This window comes from Schistocerca nitens, chromosome 4 (assembly GCF_023898315.1).
Source record: "Schistocerca nitens isolate TAMUIC-IGC-003100 chromosome 4, iqSchNite1.1, whole genome shotgun sequence".
In the NCBI taxonomy this organism is placed as follows: domain Eukaryota; kingdom Metazoa; phylum Arthropoda; class Insecta; order Orthoptera; family Acrididae; genus Schistocerca; species Schistocerca nitens.
The window spans coordinates 199,234,226-199,255,625 of record NC_064617.1 but is presented as its reverse complement, the minus strand read 5'-3'; the positions used below and the strand labels follow the sequence as shown (position 1 = coordinate 199,255,625).

At 45.1% G+C, this 21,400-nt stretch overlaps 1 protein-coding gene and 1 pseudogene across 4 annotated transcripts in view; both read left to right on the top strand.

Moving 5' to 3' along the window:
* LOC126251764 (complexin) overlaps positions 1–21,400 on the top strand; it is a 701,713-nt gene that overhangs the window by 569,548 nt on the left and 110,765 nt on the right. The window lies entirely within an intron of this gene.
* LOC126254604 (5S ribosomal RNA) lies at positions 10,451–10,568 on the top strand (annotated as a pseudogene).

Here is a 21,400-nt window from a genome sequence, read left to right as displayed (position 1 = left end):
AACAGATATTCACAGTTATGCATTTTCTGTGCTCCATAGTTCTGGTGTTGCTTTTAATTAACGTTTACGCCCGTTCTCCTAGACGACAGCACATAGCACGAACTAAATCGCAGTTTTGGTTGATGCTCTATTGACACACAACGTTTGGTACCGATCCGAGTTTCTGACATCTGGAGGTTTGGAAATTGGAAATTTGTGGTAAGTTCTATGGGACCAAACTGCTGAGGTCATAGGGCCCTAGGCTAACACACTACTTTATCGAACTTAAACTAACTTACACTAAGGACAACACACACACCCATGCCCAAGGGAGGACTGAAACCTCCGACGTGGGGAGTCGCGCGAACCGTGACAAGGCCCCCAAGACAGCACGGCTACTCCGCGCGGCTGGAGGTTTGGGTGTGAGCAAGCTGTAAATAGGCTAATCCTGTCTTCATGATCCACATGGCAGAGTTACGTAAAGTGTTGTAGTATATTCCTAGATTCATCACTTAAAGCTGAATCTTGAAACTTTACAAGTAGCCAACAATTCCCCCTCCCACAAGAATTTAAACAATCCTATCAGTAACCGTCGCACTTTCAAATCTAAACTCATGGCTCTCTCCTATTGTGTCGAGGAGTTGCACGAAAAATTCTAAACATATTCCTGTGTTACATTGTTAATTATGTTAATACGTGGAGTGTAACTTAAATAGTGGCAGCACTGCTGTAAAGACACTATGCAATGGAATCTACTATTGTCGCTGTTAACACACGTTGTTGACGTACCTACCTTACCTCCGAGCAAATGGACTCACCCGACCCACGTCACCGGCGTGCGCACAATTGCGGGAAACACAGTCACTTGTGAGCCAGCGGTCTAACGTAAAAGTGTCACTATGTTTTCGAAACAGAAACAACGGAAGTGAATCAAGCTTGAGTGTGCCAGAGATCGTACAGCACGACAGTGTCATCAACGTCTTCAAGAGGCGTGCGGGGAATCGGCATTGCCGTACAGAACAGTGGCACGTTGGGTAAAAGCCTTCAACGAAGGTAGGCAAACTGTGACAGACATGCATCGGGCAGGTCGTCCTATCGTCTCTGAAGAAGAATTGCATGCTGTTGCCGCGTTAGTAGACAGTGGTCGACGCCACACGATTCGCGAGCTCGCCCACGAAACCGGATTAGCGCATACTACTGTGCTTCGCATCCTGAAGAAACGCCTGGGCATGCGAAAAATTGCATCACGATGAGTTCCGCTCGACTTGACGGAAATGCAGAAATGGATGCGTTACGATGCTACTTACAAGGGAACCTCCCCATCGCACCCCCCTCGGATAGGCCTTGAAAAACTGAACACAGATCCATAGAGAAAAACAGGAAGAAGTTGTATGGAACTATGAAAAAATAAGCAAAATATACAAACTGAGTAGTCCATGTGCAAGATATGCAACATCAAGGCTAATGCGCTCAGGAGCGCCGTGCTCCTGTGGTTAGCGTGAGCAGCTGCGGAACGAGAGGCCCTTGGTTCACGTCTTCCCTCGAGCGAAAATTTTAATTTTTTATTTTCAGTTTATGTGACAAACTCTTATGTTTTCATCACTTTTTTGGGAGTGATTATCACATCCACAAGAAAACCTAAATCGGGCAAGGTAGAAGAATCTTTTTACCCATTCGCCAAGTATACAAGTTAGGTGGGTCGACAACACATTCCTGTCACGTGACGCACATGCTGTCACCAGTGTCGTATAGAATAAATCAGACGTGTTTTCCTGTGGAGGAATCGGTTGACCTATGACCATGCGATCAAATGTTTTCGGTTACCATTGGAGAGGCACGTCCTTTCGTCTACTAATCGCACGGTTTTGCGGTGCGGTCGCAAAACACAGACACTAAACTTATTACAGTGAACAGAGACGTCATAACTTTGCGAAAATAAAGAACGTAAATTTTTCACTCGAGGGAAGATTTGAACCATGGACCTCTCGTTGCGCAGCTGCTCACGCTAACCACGGGACCACGGCGCTCCTATGCTTACCCTATCCTTGATATTGCATATCTTGCTCATGGACTACTCAGTTTGTATATTTTGCTTATTTTCTCATAGTTCCACACAACTTCTTCCTGTTTTCTCTATTGATCAGTGTTCAGTTTTTCAAGGCCTATCCACTGTGCCAATTTATAACTAAATCTGAGAGGGGTGCGATGTGGAGGTTCCCTTGTTAGAGGCACTTGGAGCCCTATGAGCGCGAAGGACACGTTTTCTTACGCCGTAGTGTAACACTGGATGTGACATGGGCCACATCGTACGAGCCAAAACTGAAACGCCAATCCAACGAATGGCGTCATTATGGGTCGCCGCGAAAGTCAAAGGTGCATCAGAGCCTCACTCTGGTGAATGGTTCAAATGGCTCTGAGCACTATGCGACTTAACTTCTGAGTTCATCAGTCGCCTAGAACTTAGAACTAATTAAACCTAACTAACCTAAGGACATCACAAACATCCATGCCCGAGGCAGGATTCGAACCTGCGACCGTAGCGGTCGCTCGGCTCCAGTCTGTAGCGCCTAGAACCGCTCGGCCACTCCGGCCGGCAGTATGATAAAAGTTGTGGTGATTCTCGTGTACGACTGTGATGGTGTTATCCTAACGCATTATGTTCCTCCACGGCAGACCGTCAATGCACAGTATTACTGTTCGTTTTTGGAGCCTCACCTGTCACCAGCTTTGCGAAAGAAGCGGCGAAACTTTCTGCGCAACCCATTCATCATTTTGCACGACAAAGCGCTGGCGCATACAGCGCAATCTGTGGCTGCTCTGTTCGGTCAATGGGACTGGGAAGTACTGTACCATCCACCATACTCCCCGGACTTAAGTCCTTATAACTTTGTTTTGATTCCGAAGATAAAGGAACCACTTCGCGGCATTCTCTTCAGAACTGTACCAGATATTCAACAGGCAGTAGACCGCTCCATCCGCACCATCAACAGAACAGGCTCTGCTAACGGTATACTACGCCTTCCACATCGCTGGCAACGGGTTCTACACAACTCTGGTGACTACTTTGAAGGACAGCGACAAGTGCAAATATGTAACTCTTTTGTATCGGCTGTAAATAAATAGTTGCCACTATTTAAGTTCCAACCCTCGTATATGTACTCAGCAGCTTGTTGTATGCATACGATTCGTGTAAATTTCGTTTTAACTATTATTCTTTTCTGTTAATTCCATGTGGTGACTGGCTCCATGACTATGGAGTTTCAAATGGCTCTAAGCATTATGGGACTTAAAATCTGAGGTCATCAGCCCATCGACTTAAAACTACTAAAACCTAACTAACCTAAGGACATCACACACATCCATGCCCGAGGCAGGATTCGAACCTGCGACCGTAGCAGCAGCGCGGTTCTGGACTGAAGCGCCTGGAACCGCTCGGCCACAGCGGCCGGCAACTATAGAGTTTGTTTCTGAATTTGGTCCTGCGGAAAGAGTGGCTTATACTAAAATAAAAAAAATGAAAACTGTAGACTTTGTACTGTGTCATATGCGTTTCAGAAGTCAAGAAATACCATCGGCATGTGGCATTAGTTTTATGCTTAAGTAAATGTTTCTCAGCCTACTTTCTCTTACCAAGAGTACGAAGGGCGCCAGTACGATAGTTTGTAAGGAAATAGGGGGAGGGGGGGGGGGTGCTAGACCTGGAGGAATGGATCCTTTATTGTATGATTATATGATAGCGGAACATACAATGGTAGCAGTTACATCTGTAAAATATCTGGGAGTATGCGTGCGGAACGATTTGAAGTGGAATGATCATATAAAATTGTTGGTAAGGCGGGTACCGGGTTTCATTGGGGGAGAGTCCTTAGAAAATGTAGTCCATCAACAAAGGAGGTGGCTTACAAAACACTCATTCAACCTATACTTGAGTATTGCTCATCAGTGTGGGATCCGTACCAGATCGGGTTGACGGAGGAGATAGAGAAGATCCAAAGAAGAGCGGCGCGTTTCGTCACAGGGTTATTTGGCTGTCCAGGCTTCGAGAGGGTGCGTTTCTGGATGAGGTATCGAATATATTGCTTCCCCCTACTTATACCTCCCGAGGAGATCACGGATGTAAACTTAGAGAGATTCGAGCGCGCTCGGAGGCTTTCCGGCAGTTGTTCTTCTCGCGAACCACACGCGTCTCGAACAGGAAAGGGAGGTAATTACAGTGGCACGTAAAGTGCCATCCGCCACACACCGTTGGGTGGCTTGCGGAATATAAATGTAGATGGAGTATTTTTAATGCTTTTGGAAGAAGAATGGCCATATGTGAGTAGACGTAAAAGAGTTGTAAATCCGAACCTGTCAAAGCATTTTCTTGAAAGGAAAACGTCTGGCTGCGCTATATTTTCTTTCCTTTAGCTGAGAGCTAGGTGGGGGCCGTGGCCCGCCTTTGCCTCCGGGTATGGGCATCCTTGAACAGTACTTGATCCAGGCGACCTTACTGGTGGTGAAGGGTTAGCAGGAGCAGAGGAGCAGATGCGGGGGCGGCTAGCCCGGCAGGCAGTGAGGGCGAAGTGACCTGGAAACCTTTGACAGGGCATCGATACGGCGGACGCGGACAGGGCGCGCGGGATATTTCGAGTGGGGATCGCGTGCAGGCGTGCTCCGCGTGCCCTGTGCCGCCCACCGCGAGCGCTCACTCAGACTTGTAAATAGCACCCCCTCCCCCCCCCCCCCCCCCCTGTGCCTTCCGCGCTGCCGGTATCACGACGATCAGCGGCGTCACGGACCGCGGGCAGCCAATGCCCGCGAGGTGCCTTCCGCATCACGTTACCACAAAAGATGCTTTAGAGGGGGAAGGGTCAGAATAGAATAGCGCTGATTCCATGTACTGCTGTGCCTGACAGACTAGCTAAGTCCGAGAGGCACGTCGATGCTCGCTGAACGTCGCTGAGTCACGTAGACCGAAGAATCGGTGTCCGTCCGAGTACGACGCTGGTGGTTACGAGACATTGTAGCCTAAGCATGAACCAGAGCAGTGATTCACAACGTAGGGTAATTACTTCACGGGAGATAAAATTAAATTTTGTGGAGGCGAGGAGGATGGACGACTTTAAAAACAAATAGCATGTGATTATGCTTCAGTTAAATAACTGATGATGGTCGAAGTAGAGAGGATATAAAATGTAGACTGGCAATGGCCAGGAAAGGATTTCTGAAGAAGAGAAATTTGTTAACATCGAGTGTAGATGTAAGTGTCAGGAAGTCGTTTCTGAAAGTATTTGTATCGAGCGTAGCCATGTATGGAAGTGAAACATGGGCGATAACTAGTTTGGACAAGAAAAGAATAGAAGCTTTCGAAATGTGGTGCTACAGAACAATGCTGAAGATTAGATGGGTAGATCATATAACTAATGAGGAGGTATTGAATATGTCGTATCGGCCGCCGCACAGCAGCCGTTAAGTCGGCGCGGCGTGCTACAACACGCGTGGCACACAGCGAGTACCGCTGGCGCCGCACACGATGTCAACAACTGGCGCAAGTGAACGCGTCGTCGCGGGGTTAGCGGCAGCATACACACCACTATCGATACGGATTACCCTGGCGGCGCTGCCCTTGCCACCAGAGTGAGAACCGTATAAGGGCTCCATCTACCAACACTCTTGATTGGCCGGACCTGCGGATTTAAGCGAGCTCTCTGAGCCCGTTTAACCCCCGACCTGTAGAAAACCTCCCATATCCTCATGTTCCTTAAACCTGGCAAACCGCCGTCCGCCGTCTCCTCCTACCGTCCCATCAGCCTTACCTCGGTCTTCAGCAAGGTCCTGGAATCTATCCTCACCCGACGCATCCACCAGCATCTCCGCCAGCACCGCCTTCTTCCCGTTACCCAGTGTGGCTTTCGGCCGTCCTTCTCTTCCGACGACCTTCTCCTTCACCTCACTCATCTCCTTTCCGAACAGCTTAATTCCCGTCGCTCCGCAATCTTCCTCTCCCTGGACCTCGAACGTGCATATAACCGCGTATGGCATTCCGGTCTCCTCTTCAAGCTCCAAACCTTCGCCCTTCCCATTAACTACGTCCGTCTGATCGGCTCCTTTCTCTCCCGCCGTCCTTCCTATGTCACCATCCATAACACCGATTCCTACACCTTTTTCCCCTCTGCCGGTGTGCCCCAAGGCTCCGTCCTCTCCCCCCTTCTGTACCTTTTGTACACGGCGGACATGCCGCCGCCGTCAGCCCCCGTCCACCTTCTCCAGTTTGCCGATGACACCGCCTTCCTTGCCCTTGCCCCCACCCTGCAGCGCTCCCAACACCTTCTCCAATCCCATCTTGACCGGTTCACCGCTTGGTGCAACCAGTGGTTGCTCAAGGTCAATCCTTGCAAAATCCAGGCGATCATTGTAGGCAAAACCACTCATTCCTTCCGCCTCCTTGATTTCTACATCACCATCTATGGCCGTCCTATCGCCCTCACTCCCACCCTTAAGTACCTTGGCGTCACCTTCGACCGTCGCCTCTCCTGGACTCCCCACCTCCGGACAATCCAAGCCAAGGCACGCTCCCGACTCAGTCTCCTCAAGCTCCTCTCCGGCCGTACGTGGGGTCTGGACCCCTCCACCATCCTCTACGCCTATAAATCCCTCATCCGCCCTATCCTTTGTTATGCCCATCCGGCTTGGATCTCCCCCTCCCCTACCTTTTATAAATCCCTCCAAATTCTTGAACGCCATGCTCTCCGCCTCGCCTATCGCATCCGTCTCGGCTCCCCTACGGGGATCCTGTATGATCTCATCCCCTTCCCCCACCTCCTCCTTTTCCTTGAAAGGATACGGATCCTGTACACATCCCGTAAACTCGATCCTCCTCATCCGCTCGTCTCCCCGATCCTCTCCCACCCCTGCCTGCTGCTGCGCCTGTATTCCCACGTCCCACCCGGTCTCCATCTCTCCACCCTCCATACCCTCTCCCAAGGTGGCTTCCGCCAGCTCCCCCTCCCTGATGATGTCCTCCTCCCCTCCATCTACCCCTCCTATCAACTTTGACCCTGCCCTCCCACTTCCGATGTCCTTTCCTTTCGGCACCCTCCCTCCCTTCTCTTTCCTTTTCCCCTGTCCCCTCCCTCCACCCCTCTTCCCCCGGGCTTCCCCTCCCCCTTCCCCCCTCCCCCCCTCTCCCGTGCACCTGGCATCTCTGCTCTGCTCTGCTCTCCCCTCTACCTCTCCCACTCCCCTTCCTCCTCCTCCTCCCTTGGCAGGTCCCCGGACTCGCACACACTCAGTGAACATTCGCGCGCCGGAGATCATCGCCATCAGTGTCTCGTGTGTGTGCCTTCGTCTGCGTTTAGTGTTCTTTCGTCGTCACGCCTCATCTGTTCACGTGTGCCGTCGCCGTCGTCCGTCTTCTGTGCGCCGTGTCAACAAGTGTTAGTGTTTTTTCGTCCAGCGTGAACAGCTTCTTGTTTTTTGTTTTTGTATCTACATTCTTTGCCCGCCATTTTTTTGTATTGTCTGTGTCACCTATATATCGTATTATTGTACCCCTTAAGGCTGAAGAGCAGCGTCTTATGCTGCTGCCAGCCCGCCTTGTATGAGGTGCTTAAAATTACAATAAAGAAAAAAAAAAGCCCGTTTAACCAGTTCAATCTTCGCCGATGACTGTGTTACTACCCGGCTGCTGGATTCACGACGACAGAACCGTACTGTGGCCTCCCTGGCTGGAAACTTGCGACGCGTCGGTATCGACTGGTTGGCAGTGGTTTGGACTTGTATTCTCTACTAGTGACTCTGATTTCTCCTTGGCGCTACAGCCAGCGAAGTGTTCTGTAGTCGAACTTAAGTTTTGTTTTGAGTGACAGAAGGTCAAATAAATTTGGTTGTCACGGAATGTTTGTTGTGTTATAGTGCGGACATAACACAACAGAATAGGATTGGGGAGAAGTTTTTGGCACAACTTGACTAGAAGAAGGGATCGTTTGGTAGGACATGTTCTGAGGCATCAAAATATCACCAATTTAGTATTGGAGGGAAGCGTAGAGGGTAAAAATCGTAGATGGAGACCAAGAGATGAATACACTAAACAGATTCAGAAGGATGTAGGTTGCAGTGGGTACTGGGAGATGAAGAAGCTTGCACAGGATAGAGTAGCATGGAGAGCTGCATCAAACCAGTTTCAGGACTGAAGACCACAACAACAACAACAATGATTCTAAACTGTTTTTAAAATATCGTCTCTATTATCAGTTCTTCAATAGACAAATATTAATCAAACCGTCTGTAGCGCTCCTTACATTATTGCACATGACATCATTTTAGTAAAATTAAAAAAATTCATACAGGGAGAGAAAATGAGTCCATAAATACATAATTAAAATGCTGAATATCGTTTTTAAATACAATAGCACTTTCCACGTGGATTTATACTGCATTTTCGTATGAAATATTTTAAAACAGGATTGCATACACAAAGCCACACAGCACTGTTCCCACTGATAACATCTCCTTACGAGATGCTTTCTCACTTTCTTTCTTTAATTTTGAAGAACAAACGTGACATATATGGGAGGCATATTCTTTGCTTGTGGGTGATTAATATTGCAGAAAATGTCTGTGTGTCAGTCAGCCTGCAGGTCGGTTTTGGTTTTTTGGAACTGTCGGCAAGATTGATTGTGAAATCAGTTTATTGTCACTTTCTTGATCTGAAGTGAACCGTGTGATCAAAATGCATTCGATACTCCTAGTAAGAACAAATGAAAAACAGTTTCCGCCACCATTTTACAGTTCCGTGTCTGAACGCATTCTGCTGTAGTCGTCTGCAAGGACACCTGTGTCGTACAAATCGTCTTCAGTATCTAGAGCATCGACAATGTCTTCAAAATTCGGCAAATAGTTTCTTCATCAGATAAACCACGGTGCACCATATCTCTTACACAGAAAACCAATAATGTGCCCTATCCGCAGGCAATAACGATGACTCATAACAAACGAAAAGCCGGACCTGGTGGCCGAGCGGTTCTAGGCGCTACAGTCAGGAACCGCGCGACCGCTACGGTCGCAGGATCGAATTCTGCCTCGGGCATGGATGTGTGTGATGTCCTTAGATTAGTTAGGTTTAAGTAGTTCTTAGTTCTAGGGGACTGATGACCTCAGAAGTTAAGTCCCATAGTGCTCAGAGCCATTTGAACCATTTTGAACAAACGAAAACAAGATGCACATTCACGCTATCTATCCGTGCAACTAATAAATAATGGTAGGAAGATCGTGCATCGATAGTCAGGGATGGAAAAACAAAACGCAGCGATTTTTAATCAACCTAATATGTTATCCTGTAGAACATATGGGCTCGGCGTTTTTGGAAGGGAGTGGGGCCCATAGAATCTATGAGCTGGGCGCCGAGAGATTTAATCTTGTACAGTTCTAGCCTATGGATTGATAGAGAATCTCTATAGATAAACTGGGAATAGCATGGTGTACGGATTTTCATCATTGTAGATAATAGTTCGTCAGGGAACAAAAGAATTTTAGAAACACGTGTTCCTCACTCAAGACGTCGTACCACCTGACACATCCACTTACGACCGTTGGTTCCTTACTTCAGAATACTTCCTTTACCTGCTTACAGGCCTTGGTAGATATCAACCGGGACTCGAACCCGGGATCTCCTACTTACAAGGCAGAACCTCTATCTGACTGAGCCATCGAGGACACAAGGATAGTGCGACTGCAGGGACTCATCTCTGGCACGCTCCCCGTGAGACCCACATATCCAGCTTACTGTCCACACCAGTGAATTTGTTGTGCCCCTGCCCACTATATTGATTCCTCGCGGCAGTCAATCTACCGATTCCCGTAGGAGTTTGAGCAAATGTGCGTGCATCCGCACTGAAGAAGATCATTGGCCGGTGAGTCTTATCTATATGAAGATAGTATCTGTTCTTTCGGACATGCCTTAAGTAACAGATACAATCTTCATACTTCCTTTAAGGTCCTCTACCGTTTATACACAACGTGTTCCAGTTGCGTTGGACATCTTGTGTGAATTTCGAAACAGCAGTGCTATCTTGTGGAGAGTTGCGGTGTTACGATCCTTGAAGTTTCAGCAACAGCTGTGTAGAACGTCAAAGCGCTAGCATTGCTGCAGCAGGCGTCCTGGCTACGAATGTGTCTGACGCTCGTCAGAAAATGGCGATAGAGTGATGAGGTAACATCAAGTTTTGTTTGAAGTTAGGCACATCAGCTAGTGAATTCGTCGAATGCGACACGAATACCGACATCGGCGCAACCCGCAAAGTAAAGATTGTGCGCGAGTGTTTAGCCTGCAAACGAATCACAGTCGTGGATCATCCGCCGTTTTCTCCGGACTTGGCCCCAGCCTACTTCTGGTTGTTCCCCAAATCGAAGTTGGCAATGAAAGGACATTGTTAAAATGCATTGTAGGACATCCAAGAAAATTTTTAAAATGTTTTCAGCTATGTGTTGATTCGCCAACGGCCTTGCCGCAGTGGTAACACCGCTTCCCGTCAGATCACCGATGTTAAGCGCTGTCGGGCTGGGCTAGCACTTGGATGGGTGACCATCCGGTCTGCCGAGCGCTGTTGGCAAGCGGAATGCACTCAGCCCTTGTGAGGCAAACTGAGGAGCTACTTGACTGAGAAGTAGCGGCTCCGGTCTCCAAAACTGACATACGGCCGGGAGAGCGATGTGCTGACCATATGCCTCTCCATGTCCGCATCCAGTGACGCCTGTGGTCTGAGGATGACACGGCGGCCACTCGGTACCTTTGGGCCATCATGGCCTGTGCAGGAGGATGTGTTGATTCAGAGTGAGACCAGTATGAACAAATCCAGTGATTTTGTGAACATAATCCGTGACTTTTATTTTTCATGGAGACAGTCCTAACAGAACTGGGACACATTGTTTGTAATCTATCCCTAAAGGTATAGATCATTCTGTATATATAAGCAGTTCACTTCGCATGTTTTATCTGTGTTCGTAGACATTGTGTTGGGCTATAGAGTACGTACCATAGATGAATAATGTATAGCAACGGAGGTAATTCTGATGAGACAGTTCCGTCTTTCACCGAGCTTACGGTGTAGCTGCGTTCGTTATTCGCATCACGCTTCGACATTCGAGCCGAATATTAGAAATCGAGTCTCTCTTTTTTTTAAAAAAAAAAAAAAGTAAAGATTCGTCACGACGGAACGTAACGTGAAAGCGGAATACCTTGATTATTAAAAGCCCTGCGGCATACTCCACCACAGAATCATATTTTTCAGAGTTATTTTTGTGCTGTGACAACATTCCATGCCGCTGAATTCGCGCACGCACAGACAGGCACGTGATGTCTTGCGCTGTCAAATGTTATTACGTTTTCATTTGCATCCTCGCTCGACAAGTCAGGGCCCGTTGCATGGCGAGAGGTATTCCATGTCCTGTTTATGAATGCTGCATGCGAAACAAAGGTCCGAAGTACTTCCGTATGCATTGTAATTTATTTTGCGATTTCCCTCTGACCTTTGCGAAAAATACGTACACGTAAATGTAAAATACGTTCGATACGTCCACTGGAAATTTTCTTTTGGAGGTTTCAGGACCAATATCAACAGCATTTGATATTCACCATGGCTACACGTCTCGCCTTAGCTGATTAGCATGACTCAGCAATTACATTTACTGTTCACTCCTGATTATCATATCTTCCGTTATTTATGTTAGAGAGCTATTGTTATTCCTGATATTCTCATGGGCAAAAATGTATGGGATAAGATTAAAAAATGATATATAAACATTTCATTTTTTAATCTTATCCCATACATTTTTGTCCATTTGTTCTTATTACGTTGGAAACAAGATGTTACAAGAATAAGCAGTGACATATTTCAGTAAGATTTTCTTGGTGTTCGGACCACGTCATCTGATTCACACTTCACACTATTTCTGTCCACATTTTTTTTAGATACTAATCAGAAGATTCAAAGATTTGCTTCCATTTGTCGCACAGCCTTTAAATCCAATCTCAGAGGTCTCTCTTCCTGAAACGTGTACAACACAGAAGAGTTGAATGACACATGTAACACATTTAACCAAATGTTCCGTACTTCCTTCTCCCTTATTTTTCTATTAAAATTGCAATCAAAAATTAAATATTAATAAGCAAATATATTGAGTAACTAATAACGTTTGAATATTATGAAGGAGGAAACAGGAGCTGTATCACAATATAAAGGACATTCACGGCTCATCACAGCGCTTTTCGATTGATAATACTGCAAACTGCTGAAGATATTTCATCAGACCAATTAAAATAACACATTAAATCAAGAAAACGGATAATAAAACAATGTGATCAGTTAATCAAGATCAGGGCACAAGTTGGGTGCTCAACACATTACATACATTCCTCCTATGGGAGAACCAACTTGTCAGTGATATATGAGAATTGCGCAAAATCTTTAATAACCATTAAGTGCCAAAAATTGAAAAATCGAGTCAAAATTATATTGTTGCAGGTAAGTATCTAGAGCTTAGTGTTCCAATCCAACATAAACATGCATCAATGTAACTACAGGAGACAAGCAAGGTGGAATAGAACAGTTACTAAATACTCAAATGGTAATGATGGAATATTATGTAGGCTTCTGGATATAATGAATCGTTCGTTGGTCCTATACTCAGTCATTTGATCCATGTGTCTATGTGCAGCCCGTTTCCAGAAGGATATGTTTCAGTAAAACCAAATTTATAAGAAGGGAGAAGAAATAATGTAGAAAACTACCGGATAGTTTTCTTGCTATTGAGATTTTCTAATGTTTTTTAGAAGGCTGTAAGGGTGAAAGAGAGTACTAACATATTTCGGTACACAGAGTTTGGTTTCAGACTAGAAGTTGGTGAATACTGACCAGTTGTTTTTATATATCAGTGATCTGCAACTAACTACGAAAGGTATTATAAAAAATGTATACCTGAATATACCTCAAGTGTCATGGTGAAAAATTTGGATGCAGCAACCAAGGCTTAGGCAGCCTTAGATCGTCGCTTACAGAAAGCAGATTGTCGCTTGTTTGTAACAAGGCAATATATGAGAATTGTGCTATGTCTGCATGAATCAACAAGATTATGATATCATTACTCGAACGACTTTTCCGCAGCAGTGCATAATAAATATTACTAATATATTCTGCTGATAATCTGGTATGTTCATTACATGGCGTATGTGGTATGCAATTTTCAATACCACATTTTCATTTTTCGAGTACAGCATTCGCACGACGTATTTTTTTATTTTCATTAAAGTAGTACTGTAGCGTTATTTTTTTCCCCAAAGCCATTCTACACTTCCGTTGGGGTTACTCTGATACTTCTTATGATACTATGAAATCGCATGTATCTTATCGATTCTGATGTCATGTGTATCTGTTACTTACTCATATCCTTGATACTGGGAAGTCCTTTCGGGGCCGGGTTAATGATTTAGCCGAAAACAAAGTACATCAGTACTGAAGTTACATTACTGAATAGTTATTTATTACCGAAAGGAGTGCAGGTTGCTAAGTTACAAAGTGCAACGAACAAAACATTAATCACTTCTTTAGAACAGCACACGGGACGCTTTGGAGAGCTGTATATGGTTTTTAACTGGCGCGCGCAGAGCTCCTATATAAAAGGCTGAATCGACCGCGGTGTTTTCCACAACTCTGAGGATTCGGTAATATTTATCTTCTGGATGGTTGACCTATTCACGCAACTTTTTACGATATTTCTCATAAAATGTTTGATATTGCATGCATGAAGTGTACCGAACAGTAACTAATGTGTATGGACATATTTAGAACGCCCTTTTCACATACCAGAAAAACTGAAATGTAATATCACGCGGCTGTAGAAATGTAGGCTCGGAACTTCCGTGGTAGTTTGTAAATATTGAATTAAGAACTCGGTGTCACTGTCTTCAAATATGGGAGTTACGCTGTGCCAGCCTGGGCATATTTATTAGTTTTCCCTCGTATATAGGCACTTGCAAAAATGGTGTTTATTTATCATCATAAGAAAAAATGGCTCTGAGCACTATGCGACTTAACTTCTGAGGTCATCAGTCGCCTAGAACTTAGAACTAATTAAACCTAACGAACCTAAGGACATCACACACATACATGCCCGAGGCAGGATTCGAACCTGCGACCGTAGCGGTCGCTCGGCTCCAGACTGTAGCGCCCAGAACCGCACGGCCACTCCGGCCGGCCTATCATCATAAGTAAGCACTTTAAGAACTAGAACATTTTTATGTGCAGAGGGGGGAAAAGTATCGTTTCATGTTACAGTGAAATGAATTTTTTCTAACAGTTTCATGTATCATTGAACCAGTATTCGTTTTGTGTACTTCATGATAGGTTAGTACAATCCAGAAAAGAAGTGATAAACAAGTACAGTGTTTTAAGTAAGACCGTGGCCGGGTTAATGAGAAGAAAAATGTATTTGACAACAAACTAGAACATAAACATACATCGTATAGGAACAAAATAAAAATACAATTACAGATAATTACACGTCCAGTCACCCGCAGTAACGATAATTGCTTGGAACCTCCGGGTTTTTCCGCTTATTCACGTGGAAGAGACCTCGAAATTCATCAAATTTGAGTTGACAGCTGTTACAAAGTGCAGATATTTATTCATTGCAACTTATTTTTGAAGTAAGACCATATATTTTCAATACGATTAGCGTCAAATGACTGCGAGGGCCAATCCATTACCCGCACACCTTTCTCCTTTTCCTACCTTTCTCCTTTTCTGCTTACAAAAATGTTTTGAGTGATCGAAGACACAGTCTTGTTACCGAACATTTGGAACAGTACTTGGTCGTTTACGTTTACAATAGTAGAAAAATGTAAAACAAATTGTAAATGATCCTTTGCTCCAATGGCATTAATTCAAAGTTAATGCTGTTCATGAAAATTCATGATTGTATGTAGTTTTTTAAATAAAATATTACTGAGTTTTTAGCGGGTCCCTCTGCGTACGATGTATCTAGAAGTCGGTCCTGTACATATCGATTGTTTCGCTGCGACTCACTCACATCGCATCCGCTTGCTACCGACAACAATAGCAAAGAAGGAACAATTCTTGAAACACCGTATACGTCCCCATTTTGCATATTTTTAGAAAATAGTCCCTGAAAGGCCATGTTCCTAACCTCTCCCAAAAAGTATTCAGAAAATGATATCCGTTCTAAATGTACCGATTTGCGCGTGGCCGGCGCTCTTCCTCGTAACTGATATGCACAGGGTCGACTTTGAGATATAATGCACGCAGTAACTACCTCGTTTTTTATTATTTGATCTTGCATATTTCGACACTTTTCATGAGTTTTTAAGCATTTTTCATGCCTATTTTAAGGTTTTTATGATGCATATAATCCGGTCTCTACTAATCAGTATACATATGTTTTGTAATGTTGTGCTAGAAAAGGATGCTAGAGACAGCTTAATTAATGTAAGGTACTGAAACGACTGCGGGGAAAAGAGCTTTGCAACTGGGGCATCACGAAATGGTTAATTTGGAATGTAGGGAAGTGTGGAGGGTAAAAATGATAAAGACTAGACTAGAAAATGCTTGACTAGAATAAGCAAGTTCAAATGGGTATAGGATGTAATAGTTACGTATATATGAAAAGTCGTGTACAACTTAAAGTAACGTAGAGAACTGTTTCAAACCAGTCTTTGGTCTGTTGACCACAGTTACAACTGAATATTTTATATGCAGCATCGGTCGCTCGTTTTTGTGTCAGACATCGTAGACAACATTTTTCCTGCAGTTGTGGAGTCAAACTAACTATTTTTTCCGTAGTTGTGGAGTCAGACCAATTATTTTCAATTATATTCAGAGCCAGGAGGTTTTATAGCTGCAATTGCTCGGAATAGCTCTCACTGGAAACCACTAATTACCAACTGCTATTCTGTGACTTCCTGCCGGCCGGGGTGGTATTAATCAAGTCATATTATTTACAACCTTCTCAGTCGGCTGCTGTGGCCGAGCGGTTCTAGGCGCTACAGTTAGGTTTAATTAGTTCTAAGTTCTAGGGGACTGATGACCTTAGTAGTTAAGTCCGATAGTGCTCAGAGCCATTTGAACGATTTTTTACATCCTGAGGAGGAAAGTTTCTGTTAAGTTTCAGAGGTCTTTCATAATCACGTATTATTGTACTGCGAAACTTTCTCAACTCGAATCAAAGAATTTTAAGTGAAGTGTATATTAGTTTATTTCGCTAAAAGTGACTGCTTCACTTTTACTGAAAAAAAGCAGTCGACAACTTTCAGTACTAGATATCCATATCAGGTGCAACAAAACTCACAAATCTGTGAACTTAAGCACGAATTTAGCCCCTTCTTCACTGTTGTATTGCCGCATCTGCAAACTTGGAGCCCTCACATTGTTGTCGTGGGGAGCTGACCTATATCTCCGCTGCATGATTCCAGTCGGATTTCGTATAGTGCGGAGCGTCGCGTTTCCGTGTTGATAAACCGCCGTAAAGTATTACGCGTTTGCAGATAGCGGCCAACAGTCCCCCATGTCAGCGAGATGCTGGCGCGAAATTTGCATACGTGGCTACGCAACAGCGAGCAAGGGACCGAGACACATAACAAATACGTTCAAACATTTAAAATATCTGTTGCACTTGACCATGGAAATTTATTCCTGAGACGTGTCCAGTGTTTTTACGAACAAAAATTCGTGACAGGAGTGGTTGGTTACATTGTGTATTAAGTACAGCCATTCTTGGATTTTTATCATACTCTTTACAGTCTTATACGGGATGGATGTAAAACAATGCAATTTTTTTCTTTTTCCTTCTGAAACAAATGAAAATGGTATGTTAACGCTGTTTTCAGTTATTGATCATACTTGCCACTGCCGAATGACGAATTGTATTACTACTGTGAAAACATTTCTCTCCTCCAGGCGGGAAACAAAATATTTTTGACTACATTGCAGTAAAAGTAGTATTTTACTCCTTTTTCTCTTGTTAAATCTTCACATCAACGGTTTGTGTTTGCTGGTTTTTGTCTCCATGCACCAGTATAACGCAACAATAACGGTCATTGGTTTCAAACAGTACTTTAACGAGCTTCCCCTAAGAAGCTCCCCTTGAACCTTGGAGTGCTAGTCCAGCGAGGTAGGTCATAAGACGTGACTGCATAGATCGGAAGTCGGTCGGGCGGAGGATTGCCCGTGGAAGGCAAAATGGTTCAAATGGCTCTGAGCACTATGGGACTTAACTTCTAAGGTCATCAGTCCCCTAGAACTTAGAACTACTTAAAGCTAACTAACCTAAGGATATCACACACATCCATGCCCGAAGCAGGATTCGAATCTGCGACCGTAGCAGCAGCAGCTCAGTTCCAGACTGTAGCGCCTAGAACCGCTCTGCCACACCGGCCGGCGTGGAAGGCAAAGGCGTGGAAGGCAAAGGCGTGGATTACAGTTTTGGCCCTGTCAACAATCACAGTCTTGACAAATGATTCACAATAGTATACATTCCGCTGCAGCGACAAAATGTCATTCTGGGAAAATCCGTTTCGCTTAATCCGCTCAACAAAGTACTGTTGTTAGCGGTGTTAGCCGCTGCCAGTGGAAAACGATTTTTCCATTTATTTGACGACGTTGCACAATGGTTGACACACTGGACTCGCATTCGCGGGGACCACGGTTCAATCCCGCGTCCGGCCATCCTCATTTAGGTTTTCCTTGATTTCCCTAAATCGCTTCAGGCAAATACCAGGATGGTTCCTTTCACAGGCCACAGCCGACTTCTTTCCCCATCCTTCCCTAATCCGATGAGACCGATGACCTCGCTGTTTGGCCTCTTCCCCCCAAATCAACCCCAACCCCCAACTTATTTGATGTACGTTTACCGCATGTAGTGTGGAAGGTACTGTGCTCACAATAATTAAGTTTTGTTACTGGTCGTAAATGATGACACCCCTAGCTCACTGTTTACTTGGATTTTGATTACTCGTCCAATGAATCCACTGATCAAACAGCGTTGACCTCATGCATATTTCTGACCTAATGCTGTGTTTCTTGACGAGTGCGGCTCGTTTAGAGCCACATATAAATCAATATCACTGAGTAATTGTATGATAGTTGACTTACGAGCGGCGCCCTCATTAGAGATCCGCATCAGTAATCACTAATACCATGAAACTTGTCGTAACAGGACTATTAAAGTGGTATCCACGGTAAAAATACTGAGGAGTCGAGATGCAAACTACTGTTACTGAAAAGGTAATTATGACCAGGCACGTTTATTGACTCGTAGTGCTAAACAAGTACTGTAGTAATATTTATACTGTTAAAGAGGTCCATCGGACCCACCTGATAGGCTTATTGTGAGCTGGCGTTGTTACGTCGGCCATGTAGGAACATAAGAGTTGGCACGTAGTGGTGAGGGGTGTGGTGCAGTGGCTGAGGGCTGGACTCGGAGTAGGGAGGAACAGGGTTCAAATTCCCGTCCACTTGTCATGCTTTTGGTTTTCTGTTGTCTCCCTAAGCAAATAATGTCTAATGTAAAGATATAGAAATGGTTCGGCCGATTTCTTTCCTCATCCTTTCCATGGTCACAGGTTTGTATGACTCACACCAGAGCGTCACTGAAATACTGCGGAACCTGAGGTGATAGAAGCTTGGAAATTGACTCCAACTACCTTTGAAAGTTTATTTACGTAGTTTCAAGAACCAGAGTCAAGTGCGGAATCTAGGAACATACTGGAGCCCTGAACATATTATACCTGCAGGGGCCGCCTAGACAAGAGTACCCTAATTACAGCGTACATTTAAGCAGTCTTCCCGTGCGCCGTACGTGAAAGGAATAGCAAGAAACCCGAATACGTTGTGCAGTCGGACGTGCCCTCTCTCATGCAGTTTGCAGTGGTTTTCAGAGTACGGTTGTATATGTAGATGAATGAAATAACTTTGTGAGTGACAGATGTCAATGGCAGTGTTGCGAGTTGCCAGGCAATATGTAGCATGCGACGTGCTCGTGTGATCGACATAAATCACAATTTGTTTGGCTCTTCCCCCTCCCCCTTCGCCTCCCACGCCACCACACTCAACCCACAACCCGTGTGTTCTACCTAGCCTGGCCTGTCTTTGCTTGTACCTACGAAACAGGCAACATACTGTAGCATGCATGAACACGGAGCAAGAGAAAGTTCTCCGCTTTGTTGACACCCGGCCTCTGCCACTAGAATCGCTGCAACGTCATCAGAAAGTTATTTTAATCGCACTGGATGGTTCAAAATGATTCACCGAATGAAGATAGAAGTTAGGTGTAAAGTTTAACTTACGCATACGACTTCAAAGTTTTCATTTTAAAAAGGACTATCCGATTTCACAAGAATATATCCTTTACATCGAAGCACATACAACAGGAGACCAAATACCTAATGACTAAAAATTTACGGCATTTATATTACGGATCCTTGTCCCAGTCGGTGAAAACGGAGCCCTTCATGGGTTCACTTTGTTGTACGTCTGTCTGTCTGTCCGTATTTTTTCCAAGGACGGTACACACACTAGACGAGTAGTCGTCAAACTGCGGCCCGCGAACCACATGTGCTACCCATCTTGTGTTAGCTTGTGTTAGTGCAGCCTCCGGTTATCAGCAGTAATTTTATAACAGTATGCTTCTACTAACTAACAACAATTACCAAATATTTTAACTGATGTTAAGAGCTTCTTAAGAGTGTAATTTTGTTGCCCAGTAACAAACGAAAATACTTACAGAGACTGTAATAGTGTAACACATGCTGAATTTTAATTATCTTGGTGAATTTGGCCCTGAGCTAAGTCAATTTTGCCGCTTACGTCAGGGGCACAAGGGGTAGGTAGCGTAGCCAGTACGGGGTTAAGAAAAGTGACAGGGGGAATGTTTTATTGAAACTTCCTGGCAGATTAAAACTGTGTGCCCGACCGAGACTCGAACTCGGGACCTTTGCCTTTCGCGGGCAAGTGCTCTACCAACTGAGCTACCCAAGCACGACTCACGGCCGGTACTCACAGCTTCACTTCTGCCAGTACCTCGTCTCCCACCTTCCAAACTTTACAGAAGCTCTCCTGCGAGAGGAGAGCTTCTGTAAAGTTTGGAAGGTGGGAGACGAGGTACTGGCAGAAGTAAAGCTGTGAGTACCGGCCGTGAGTCGTGCTTCGGTAGCTCAGTTGGTAGAGCACTTGCCCGCGAAAGGCAAAGGTCCCGAGTTCGAGTCTCGGTCAGGCACACAGTTTTAATCTGCCAGGAAGTTTCATATCAGCGCACACTCCGCTGCAGAGTGAAAATCTCATTCTGGAAACATCCCCCAGGCTGTGGCTAAGCCATGTCTCCGCAATATCCTTTCTTTCAGGAGTGCTAGTTCTGCAAGGTTCGCAGGAGAGCTTCTGTAAAGTTTGGAAGGTGGGAGACGAGGTACTGGCAGAAGTGAAGCTGTGAGTACCGGCCGTGAGTCGTGCTTCGGTAGCTCAGTTGGTAGAGCACTTGCCCGCGAAAGGCAAAGGTCCCGAGTTCGAGTCTCGGTCGGGCACACAGTTTTAATCTGCCAGGAAGTTTCATATCAGCGCACACTCCGCTGCAGAGTGAAAATCTCATTCTGGGAATGTTTTATTGTTTGTCTTCCAATGCTGACAGCTCACGAGCGTGTACAGCCAGCACCGATCAGCTGCTGTGGTAAAAATGTCAAACGGAAGCAACATGGATTCGTAAATGCGCCCTATAGGGATGAAAATCTTCAAATATAACAAATGTTTGTAGCAAGTAATATAAAATAAGATTAAGGCTGTTGTAATGCGTTGTAGTGAGTAAAAGAAATATGACATTCAAGACATTTAGCAACCATTTATGCTCGTGCCTCATACTGCAATAACTATTATTAATTAATGTAACGTATACATTCATTACCAGTTAATACTAACGCCGGTAGGGGAAGTGGGCAGCGCTGATGCCTGATGAGAAGTGGTCGGACTGGTCCTAATGTACATGGACTGCTCGGAACGTAAGGTCCGATCGGTCGCGAAATGGAAACCACTGTGAAAACCAAAAATTTTTATTTGAAACAGTCACCTCCACCTTACAGCAACTTCTCTACATAGCGCCGCTCCGACTTAGAAATTTGTCATAGCGTTGTACCAACTTTCCAGTACCCTCGTCATAGAAGGCAGCCCCGCCTGTGCTTTCCGCCAATTCTCTACGATCGTCTACAGCTCGTTGTCTGTCCCAGAATGCTTCCTTCATAGGCGGCAGTTCATGTGAGAAGGACCCAGTTACGGGCTGTGCTGTGGGTGGTCAAAGACTCGTCAACGAAAACGCTGCAGGAGCATCTTCATTGCCCCTGCAGAGTGTGGCAGAAAATTGTCATGAAGAATGAAGCGGATGACAGGTTTGT